This window comes from Lactuca virosa, chromosome 2, assembly GCF_052849685.1.
Source record: "Lactuca virosa cultivar CGN04683 chromosome 2, Lactuca_virosa_CGN04683_v6, whole genome shotgun sequence".
In the NCBI taxonomy this organism is placed as follows: Eukaryota; Viridiplantae; Streptophyta; class Magnoliopsida; order Asterales; family Asteraceae; genus Lactuca; species Lactuca virosa.
Genome location: NC_136427.1, coordinates 145,054,387 through 145,064,554, shown reverse-complemented (window position 1 = coordinate 145,064,554; position 10,168 = coordinate 145,054,387).

Genomic DNA, 10,168 nt, shown 5'->3' with positions numbered 1-10,168 from the left:
TATATATATATATATATATATATATATATATATATATATATATATATATATATATATATATATATATATATATATATAAAATAGACGACAATACAAAACTACAGGCAACTTAACATAACTAACCTATTTGCATACTACAAGGCAACTATATCCTAACCTACAGAGGATACATATTGGAGTATACAATATAGTGAGAAAACTCACCTGGGTATCTACTTAGACAGTTGACAGCTATCTGGGTGATCTTACTGGCGATCCAACTGGCAGGTAATGCACCTAACAAGTATTAACTTATAATACTATAACTTATTAATTTCTATGACAATCTGGTAATGAAAACTATATCTTTCATTAATCCTAATGAATACTGAGAGTTCTATCAAATAAGGATCAACCACGCAGGAAAGTTAGGAGGTAGGACCATTTCGGCATATAGCATTTTTGAAATCCAACAACCAAGCCAATATGACTATTCTTGACACCTATCCCATGATTAGATCAATCGGTATTACAACTGGAATTACTAATAAATCTTATTAATACATTCATAACAACGACTATGAATATAAATATAAGTTACACTTTAAGCGTAGTAAGTGCAGCTTAACTTACAAATATTTTTAGCAAAAATCCGAAATGTCGCAGGCAGGACCTTGATACCGAGCACTTCTTTCTTCCCGACTATCTGCCTTAGAGTTTCACTAAAGTGAAGCTTCCTAGACTCCCGAAAATGATGGGTTTTGATACAAAATATAAGTGTGTTTTTCATAAAAACCGATCAACAGAAGCTTTAAAAGTAACAATGTTATTTTCGAGTTTATAACAAAACCAAATGGTCTAGGATCCATTTATAGAGGTTAGAATGATATTAAAAAAAACCATAGCGTGTTTTAGAATGAAAACCTTTGGAGCCTTTGAACCCACTTGGTTTAGGGGTGATGATGAAGATAGAAAAATCAACGAGTATGATTTTCTCTACAAGTATCCATCATCAAGATTAAGGCACTTGGAATACTAGGTCCTAATATTCTTGAGTGTCTTAATCCTTTATGTACTTAACTCAAATAAGCACTAAAGGAAACAACTCAATAGGGCTTCTAATCACAAAACTAGCTTTAAAAGAAAGAGAGGTGGGGAGTAGAGAGAACTTCCGACCATCATACGGAAGAGTAGAAAAAAAAAGTGAAATAACTAGCCAAAATTCATGCAAGACACACTCTTTTATAGTCCCATGCAAGGTAAGAGCTTTACATTAAAATAATCTAAAGTATTGGTAGCATTTATGAGCATGGGAGACATAAGAAGAAGGTTGACAAGCAACCTCTCTTCTTTATTTATAAAATTCGGCCAAGCATGATAGAATAAGAAAAAATGTGTTTGTTAGTTTATTAACAATGGTATGTTAACTCATTAACTTGATCATGGTTAACCAAAGTGTCCAAAACTTTGCACATGACTTATTAAATCATACCATATGATATAATAACTAGTTATACTCTTTTTTAGTTATTATCTTCACAAAAAACATAATTATTCCCTAATTAAATACAAGAATTTATATTATTTATTAATAATCATATTAATAATAATTATACAAAATGTGTCAACTTGATAAATGTGTGACCCTATAGGATCATATATTATTAGCAATATCACTTAATAATGATTCTTGAGCATATAGATCGAACAATCTCCCACTTGCACAAGATTCATCACAAACTGATATAGACAGTAGCTCATGTCTAGAAACGGGTTATTGCCCCTAACAACATATGAAGGGTGTCATCATATCAACAACCAATTCCAGTAGCTCTAAGCTACAATTGTTACTAAATATGTGGTATCAGTTATTCCTTTGTCTCAGACATCATGTTGAACGTGAGATATAGATCACCATCAATCTTATTTAATGTTAAACTTTTAGTAAGGCCTTAGATGTCTAACTCTCAACGAATAAGAGGAACAAATCTCATCTTGACTACATACGCCCATCAATTGTGACAACCCGAAATTTCTAACTTATACATTCTTCATTTTTATTAAAGTTAGCCTCGTTTCGCTATTTTGTAATGAAGTTTTGGGTCTATATGAGTGCTTGAGGCTTAGTATAACCTTGAAATGAGTCTTAGGAAGGGTGAGAATGTGTGTAGCATCACTAAAACGAGCCAAACACACCCAACAAGGTGTGTGCGGCCGCACACAGCCAAACGCACACCCTCCTAGCCTCACACTCCAGCCTATATAAAGGACCCTAAGTCAACCATACACCCTTTTTCACACTCCTTCAAAGCTAGAGCATTTTCTCTCAAGAATTCTTCAAGTTTTCCACTCCAATCATCAAAACAAGTAAGTAAACATCCTTAGATCATTACTACAACACATTTGAAAGCCTTTTCCTTGAGTTTGATCCATGAAATCATCATTTTAGATGATCTTCATGTGTGTACGGCTGCACACACATCATGTGTGACCGCACACACATCGTTTGGTGCTAAAATGGGCTTAAACACCCATCCAAGCTTAGCATCGACCAAAACACCTTCTTAGGACCATCACCAAGCATTGGAAAATCAATTTGGACGCATTTGTATGGGAGTGTACGGCCGCACACAGGCCTGGTCGTACACACCTGGCCGCACACGCCATGTGCAACCGCACACACCCTTTTAAGGGTCCAAGGTGGCCACAAACTCCAAATCCGGTTAAGTAATGGTCAAAACACCTTCACTAGAACATCCCAAAGGCTTGGAACCACGTTTTTGACACACTCCATAGTGAGTGTGCGGCCGCACATAGGTTTGGCCGCATACTCTGGCCGCACACACACAAAATCCATGCTTTTGTGGCCTTACACTCCAATATAGGGCCATACACTCCTTATGTGCAACCTTATGAGTTGGTAACACCTAACTCTGAGTGTTTTTATGTCATTAAGACATGTCCCTATCACCATTAGTGGTTATATATACTAATGTATTCACATATATGTAATTATATGTTAAATAGGATTCGTTTGTGCTCGAGACTCCATTTGACACCCAACAATCCTATATCGAACTTCCATCCAAACCACTCATTGCAGGTGAGTTCATACCCCTGAATTAACCTTTTAAATGATTTTAAATGCTTTTATGGGGGGGAATACAAGTTGAACACTTCTAGTTATTGCTTTAATCACATGTGATTAATAACTAGAACAAACAAGAAGATTTGCTACTACTTTCAAATTGCTATCAAACTTAAGGATTTTTCAAGGTTTCTAACCTTTTATTAAACTATTTAGATGTTAAAACTGTTTTCAAACTCTTTTATGCTTACAATATTTTCAAATCCATATCTGCACCAGTATATTTATATAAGTAAGACTAGAAGGACTTAGGACTGATAGCTCACCTTACTTCCTGTTCCTTGTTTGGTTGTGGACTTAGGGTATCCTGTTATTTGTCCGAATGTCGATGAATTCTTAGTTATATATCATATATATGTGTAGGATATAAAGGCTTTTCACTTCAGTTCAGTACTTTTGTGTAAGAAAGGCATCCAAACAACCTTACTATTTAACTATTATAGGTATAGTTAAGGGATTACTACTCACTACTATTATTACAACGACCTATACAAGAGTCAATACATTTATGAGTCACTACTTAAGTACTACATTGAGTAAGAGGACATACTATACACTATGCGAGAGAACATAATATACACTATACGAGAGAACATACTATACACTATACGAGAGAACATACTATACACTATACAAGAGAACATACTATACACTATACAAACATTAAATACTAAAACAGAATGTGACATACTAGTTCTCGATATGACACTTCATTATGCTATCACCGTGTAACTAGAGTCTCCTGGACGGAGAGCGGGCATTATGTGTATAGATCTATACGGGACAGACACTCCCACATCCTGACTGCTAGCTACAGTCTGAGCCGTTAAGGGCTAGGGGTGACAAAATGTCACCATACTACATGTGACCTGGAGGGTCATCAGTTATTCAGCCGTCGATCAGCATGGTTACATACGAGTTCACATTCAAACCTTAAATTAACTAAATAAGGATTTAAGGCAAAAATGGACTTTTCGAGGCGTATCGCCTGGAGTCTACATATTTCTACTTGGGAATTTTCGAGGCGTATCGCCTGGAGTCTACATATTTCTACTTGGGACTTTTCGAGGCGTATCGCCTGGAGTCTACTATTTCTACTTGGGACTTTTCGAGGCGTATCGCCTGGAGTCTATATATTTCTACTTTGGACTTTTCGAGGTGTATCGCCTGGAGTCTACATATTTCTACTTGGGACTTTTCGAGGCGTATCGCCTGGAGTCTACATATTTCTACTTTGGACTTTTCGAGGCGTATCGCCTGGAGTCTACATATTCTACTTAGGACTTTTCGAGGCGTACCGCCTGGAGTCTGCATATTTTTACTTTAGGCTTTCGAGGCGTATTGTTCATTCAGTACCACCTGGAGTCTGTATTTTCATTACTTTGTGACTTTGTCACATACTCGTTTCAGTAAACTATATTTTTATACTAATAGTTTTCATTGGGGAAAAACCCTTACATTTACGAAAGAACAAACACACAACCAATCGGGTCTTGGTAGAAGACTACTTTTACTAGGAAACATAGGGTTTTCTAGGGAGTATACTATTTCCAAAACATTTGAAATCAATTACTACACTACATTGTTACTAACATTTTTATACAAGAAATAACACTAAATACTTATGAACTCACCAGCTTTATGCTGATACTCACTTTCAAAATAACTTGTATTCTCAGGTCATCAGTAGACAGGTACAGATGAAGCTTTTGAGAAGATGGAGCACATATAAGACTCGTCTTTTATTTTGATTATACTTTTGGTGTCTTACAAACAATGCAGTACACGCTTGTAATACAATTATTATATTAATGCAATGGATGTTGTTGCTTGTTTTTACTATTATGCATTGTTATGATACTGTACATGACGTCCTCCACCCCAAAACGTTTCCGCCGTTCTTGGTTTTGGGGTGTGACAGATTGGTATCAGAGCACTGTTTATAGTGAATCAAGTATATCAACCCATAAAAGATATACGAACTATAAACACATCGGGATTAAAACACTCTGACCAATAATATATACTTTTAAATAATAAAATATTTAACTAAGTATATATATACATCTATTCGTACCAGGGTCAGTATCATTCTAGAACAGAACAAAAGTATTATGATTGTTGAACATCACAATTAGGTTTAGAGACATATAGTAAAGTCTGGGAAGATATAGCATGATCAACTATATTATCCGAGAAATGACTAGCATGTGCCTAAGGATAGTTGTGGTGTTGCAACAAGTCTAAAAACTTACCAACTCTACTACAACAAGAGCATTAAAACATAACATAAACCTAAAATACTACAGGAGTATTTTGTATTACTATAATTACTTATGTGTAAACGAAGAGGATCTTCATTAGTATGTCTATTAACTATTCTTTCCCTATTCTCGCGTAAATATTATGGCTGACTTAAGGGTTCACCCAAGGGGTGCCCGTCGCCAGTAGGGGATTATCTACTCATCCTTTCCCTTCTCAAAAGAATAGCCTTTCCCATTCAGTATCTCTATTTTACTTGTTTGTAAACATTCATAACTTTGAAAGTACTCTAACTAGACTTCTTAGCTGCCAACGTTTTCCCTTATGGTTTGATGTGAGACCTACTGTTAGGTCACTCTTCCTAAATTCATTTTACATCATTAATACCAGTAATATTGGCAGTTGTCTACTCTATGGGAAAGTCTATACTCTTATGTTTCCCTACTCTATTGTTATGACTCTATCTGATATTCGGACTATGGCGATTTGGTCCATGGAGCACTCTCATCATACTTACAATCGATTCTTACTATTATCATCATGAACTTTTAGTAGAAGATGCCGCCTCGTCCACGTCCGAACCGGGGCAGACCTGTAACTCAAACTCCACCACCACCACCCCCTCCGCGGCAATTCGATGCAGTAATGTTCCAGGCAGCTGTGACCGCAGCTTTGACCGCCGCCATGGCCCAAGTAAACTCTGGCGGTGTTAGTGGAACGGGTACTCGCACAAACTCTAGACATGGTGAAATCCATACACGTGCACGGGAGTGTACTTATAAAGATTTCATCAGCTGCAAACCTACCTACTTCAACGGAACCGAAGGAATCCTTGCACTATCCCAATGGATCGAAAGGACAGAAGCCATCTTCGAGATGTGCTCATGCCCTGATGGAAGCAAGATAAAGTTCGCGGCTTTCACTTTCACCTAAAGGGCCCTGACGTGGTGGAATGGCCATGTCAAATCACTCTCACTGGTAACAGCTAATGCCATGGGCTGGGATACACTGAAGGACCTTCTAACGAGGGACTACTGCCCGATGGGCGAAATTCAGAAACTCGAGGAGGAACTCTGGAACCTCAAAATGTAGGGTTCCGACATAGTGGCTTATACAGCCAGGTTCTGCAACCTGGTGGCTCTGTGTCCTAACATGGTCCCCACCGAAAACAAAAAGATCGAAAGATACATCTGGGGTCTGGTACCCCCATACCGAGGGAACGTTCTAGCATCACACCCTACAACCTTTGATAGTGCCAAGGAATTGGCCCAAAGGCTGATCGATCATGAAGTTCCTTATACCCCATCAACAACCACAACAACTACCCCCGCATCAATCCAGACATCTAACAACAAAAGGAAGCGTGGGGACCGAAGGAAGGGCAAATCAGCTCAGTCCTCCTCCAAGAACCAACAAACTGTGGCTGTTCATGCAGCCACTACTCCTACTGTCCCTGTATCAGCCAAAACATATACAGGGAACCTACCCAAGTGCACCAAGTGCAATTTCCATCACAACGGCCCCTGATGGGAAATGCACTGCACCAACTACGACCGAAAGGGCCATACTGCCCGGTTTTGCAGAACACCACCCAAACCCATTTCCCAGGCCCCTAGTACTGGAGTAAGTCAGGACTGCTATGGTTGTGTCGAGACAAGACACTTCAAAAGAAACTGTCCAAAGGCGGGGAATGCGGGTGGAGCAGGGAGACTGCTTGCTATTGGCCACACTGAAGCAGTAGCGGATCCCACAGTAGTCACGGGTATGTTCCTTCTCGATAACTCTTATGCTTGTATCCTATTCGATAGTGGAGCAGAAAGGAGCTTCGTAAATCAAAAATTTAAACACTTACTAAATCAAGCACCACAAGCACTAAAAGAAACCTTCTTCGTAGAAATGGCCAACGGAAAAACAAAGAATTCTAACGAGATTTTAATAGGTTGTACCCTCACGCTAGATAATTACTCGTTCCCAATCGACCTCATACCAGTAGCTATCCAGAGTTTCGACGTCATTATAGGCATGGACTGGCTGAGTCTTTGTCGTGCCGAAATTCTGTGTTTCAAAAAAGCAGTCCGCCTGAACCTACCAAACAACGAAACCTTGTTAATCTACGGAGACAAACCCAGTACAAGCCTTCGTATCATCTCAAGTATGCAAGCCCAGAAGTACTTGCGTAAGGAATATCGTGCATTCCTTGCACACATTGTCGACACGAGCCAGAAAACAAAAGACCTAAAAAAACCTCCCCGTAGTATGTGATTTTCCCGACATCTTTCCGGAAGAACTCCTAGGACTACCCCCGCAACGTCAAGTCGAGTTCCGAATCGACTTAATCCCAGGAGCGACCCCCGTAGCCAAATCGCCCTATCGTCTAGCACCTGCTGAGATGCAGGAACTGTCCGGTCAACTTAACGAACTACTCATCAAGGGCTTCATAAGACCAAGCTTCTCACCCTGGGGAGCACCAGTCTTGTTCGTGAAGAAGAAAGATGGATCGTTCCGTATGTGCATCGATTACAGGGAACTCAAAAAACTTATAGTAAAAAATCGTTACCCTCTTCCGCGCATAGACGATTTATTCGACCAACTGCAAGGGGCGAGTTACTTTTCCAAGATTGATCTGAGGTCCGGGTATCACCAGTTACGAGTGCTTGAGGAGGAAGTTCCGAAGACAGCCTTCCAAACTCGTTACGGACACTACGAGTTCGTAGTGATGCCATTCGGATTAACCAATGCGCCCGCAGTATTCATGGACTTGATGAATAGAGTATGTCGTCCTTACTTGGATCAGTTCGTCATCATCTTCATTGATGATATACGTATCTACTCTCGAAGTAAGGAAGAGCATAGCGATCATTTGCGACAAGTCCTGGAAACTTTACGATTAGAGAAGCTCTATGTGAAGTTCTCTAAATGTGAATTTTGGATCCGAAGAGTCGAATTCTTAGGACACGTGGTTGGCAAAGAAGGAATCCACGTGGACCCATCCAAAAATAAGGCCATTGAGAACTGGTCAGCACCGAAGACGCCTATGGAAATTCGTCAATTTCTAGGCCTCGCTGGCTACTACCGAAGGTTCATTCAAAACTTCTCTCGGATCGCGAAACCCCTTACGACTTTAATCCAGAAAGGCGTGGCCTTTGACTGGGAAGAGAAGCAGGAGAAAGCATTCCTAACGCTAAAACGAGCCTTGTGCACCGCACCGATACTGTCCCTCCCCGGAGGAACAGAAGACTTCGTGGTCTATTGCGATGCGTCAAATCAAGGACTCGGTTGTGTTCTGATGCAACGAGGAAAGGTCATAGCCTATGCCTCAAGACAGCTGAAGACACATGAGGTCAACTACACCACACACGATCTCGAATTAGAAGCGGTTGTATTCGCCCTAAAGATCTGGAGACACTACATGTATGGTACGAAGAGCACTATCTTTACATACCACAAAAGCCTACAACACATATTCAACCAGAAGGAGCTCAATATGAGACAACGACGGTGGGTCGAACTACTCAATGACTACGAATGCGAAATTCGTTATCATCCGGGTAAAGCCAATGTAGTAGCAGACGCCCTAAGTCGTAGGGAATATTCTGGTCGAAGAGTCAAGTCATTAACAATAACTATCCATTCGCATCTATCCGCACAAATTAAGGAGGCTCAGCTCGAAGCCTTAAAACCTGAAAATGTGGCGGGAGAATCCCTGCGTGGAATGGATAAGAACTTGGAAGTCAAGGGTGACGGAGCCTTATACCTCATGGACCGGATCTGGACACTGCATCACGGTGGCTTCAGAGACTTGGTCATGAAGGAAGCACACAACACTCGATATTCCGTCCACCCAGGTTCAGATAAGATGTATCTGGATCTCAAGAAATCATACTAGTGGCCTAACATGAAAGCAGAGATTGCTACCTTCGTGAGTAAATGCCTTACTTGCGCTAAGGTCAAGGTCGAATACCAGAAACCATCAGGTTTACTTCAGCAACCGGAGATACCTGAATGGAAGTGGGAGCGGATCACTATGGACTTCATAACCAAGCTACCCAAGACAACGGGTGGACTTGATACCATTTGGGTCATCGTCGACATATTGACCAAGTCCGCACATTTTCTACCCATCAAAGAAACCGACAAAATGGAGAAGCTCATGAGAACATACATTAGGGAGATCGTACGACTGCATGGTGTTCCTATATCCATTATCTCCGACAGAGATAGTAGATTCACTTCGAGATTCTGGTAGTCCCTACAAAGCTCCCTAGGAACGAGGCTGGACATGAGTACAGCCTACCATCCACAGACCGACGGACAAAGTGAGAGAACTATCCAAACCTTGGAGGATATGTTGCGAGCCTGTGTGATCGACTTTGGGAAGGCGTGGGATACCCACTTACCTCTCGTCGAATTCTCTTACAACAACAGTTATCACACGAGCATCAAGGCTGCTCCATTTGAAGCCCTCTATGGCCGGAAGTGCAAATCCCATCTGTGCTGGGCTGAGGTGGGTGACACTCAGTTAGCTAAAGGACAAGTTCCTGACAGCACTCTCACGGGTCTGGAGATCATTCGGGAAACGACAGAGAAGATCGTTCAGATTCGTGAACGATTGAAGGTCTCTAGAGACCGAACGAAAAGCTACGCAGACAAACGAAGGAAACCTTTGGAGTTCCAGGTGGGAGACCGAGTCCTTTTGAAAGTCTCACCCTGGAAGGGCTTGATACGCTTCGGAAAGCGTGGAAAGCTAAATCCAAGGTACATAGGGCCTTTCGAGATTCT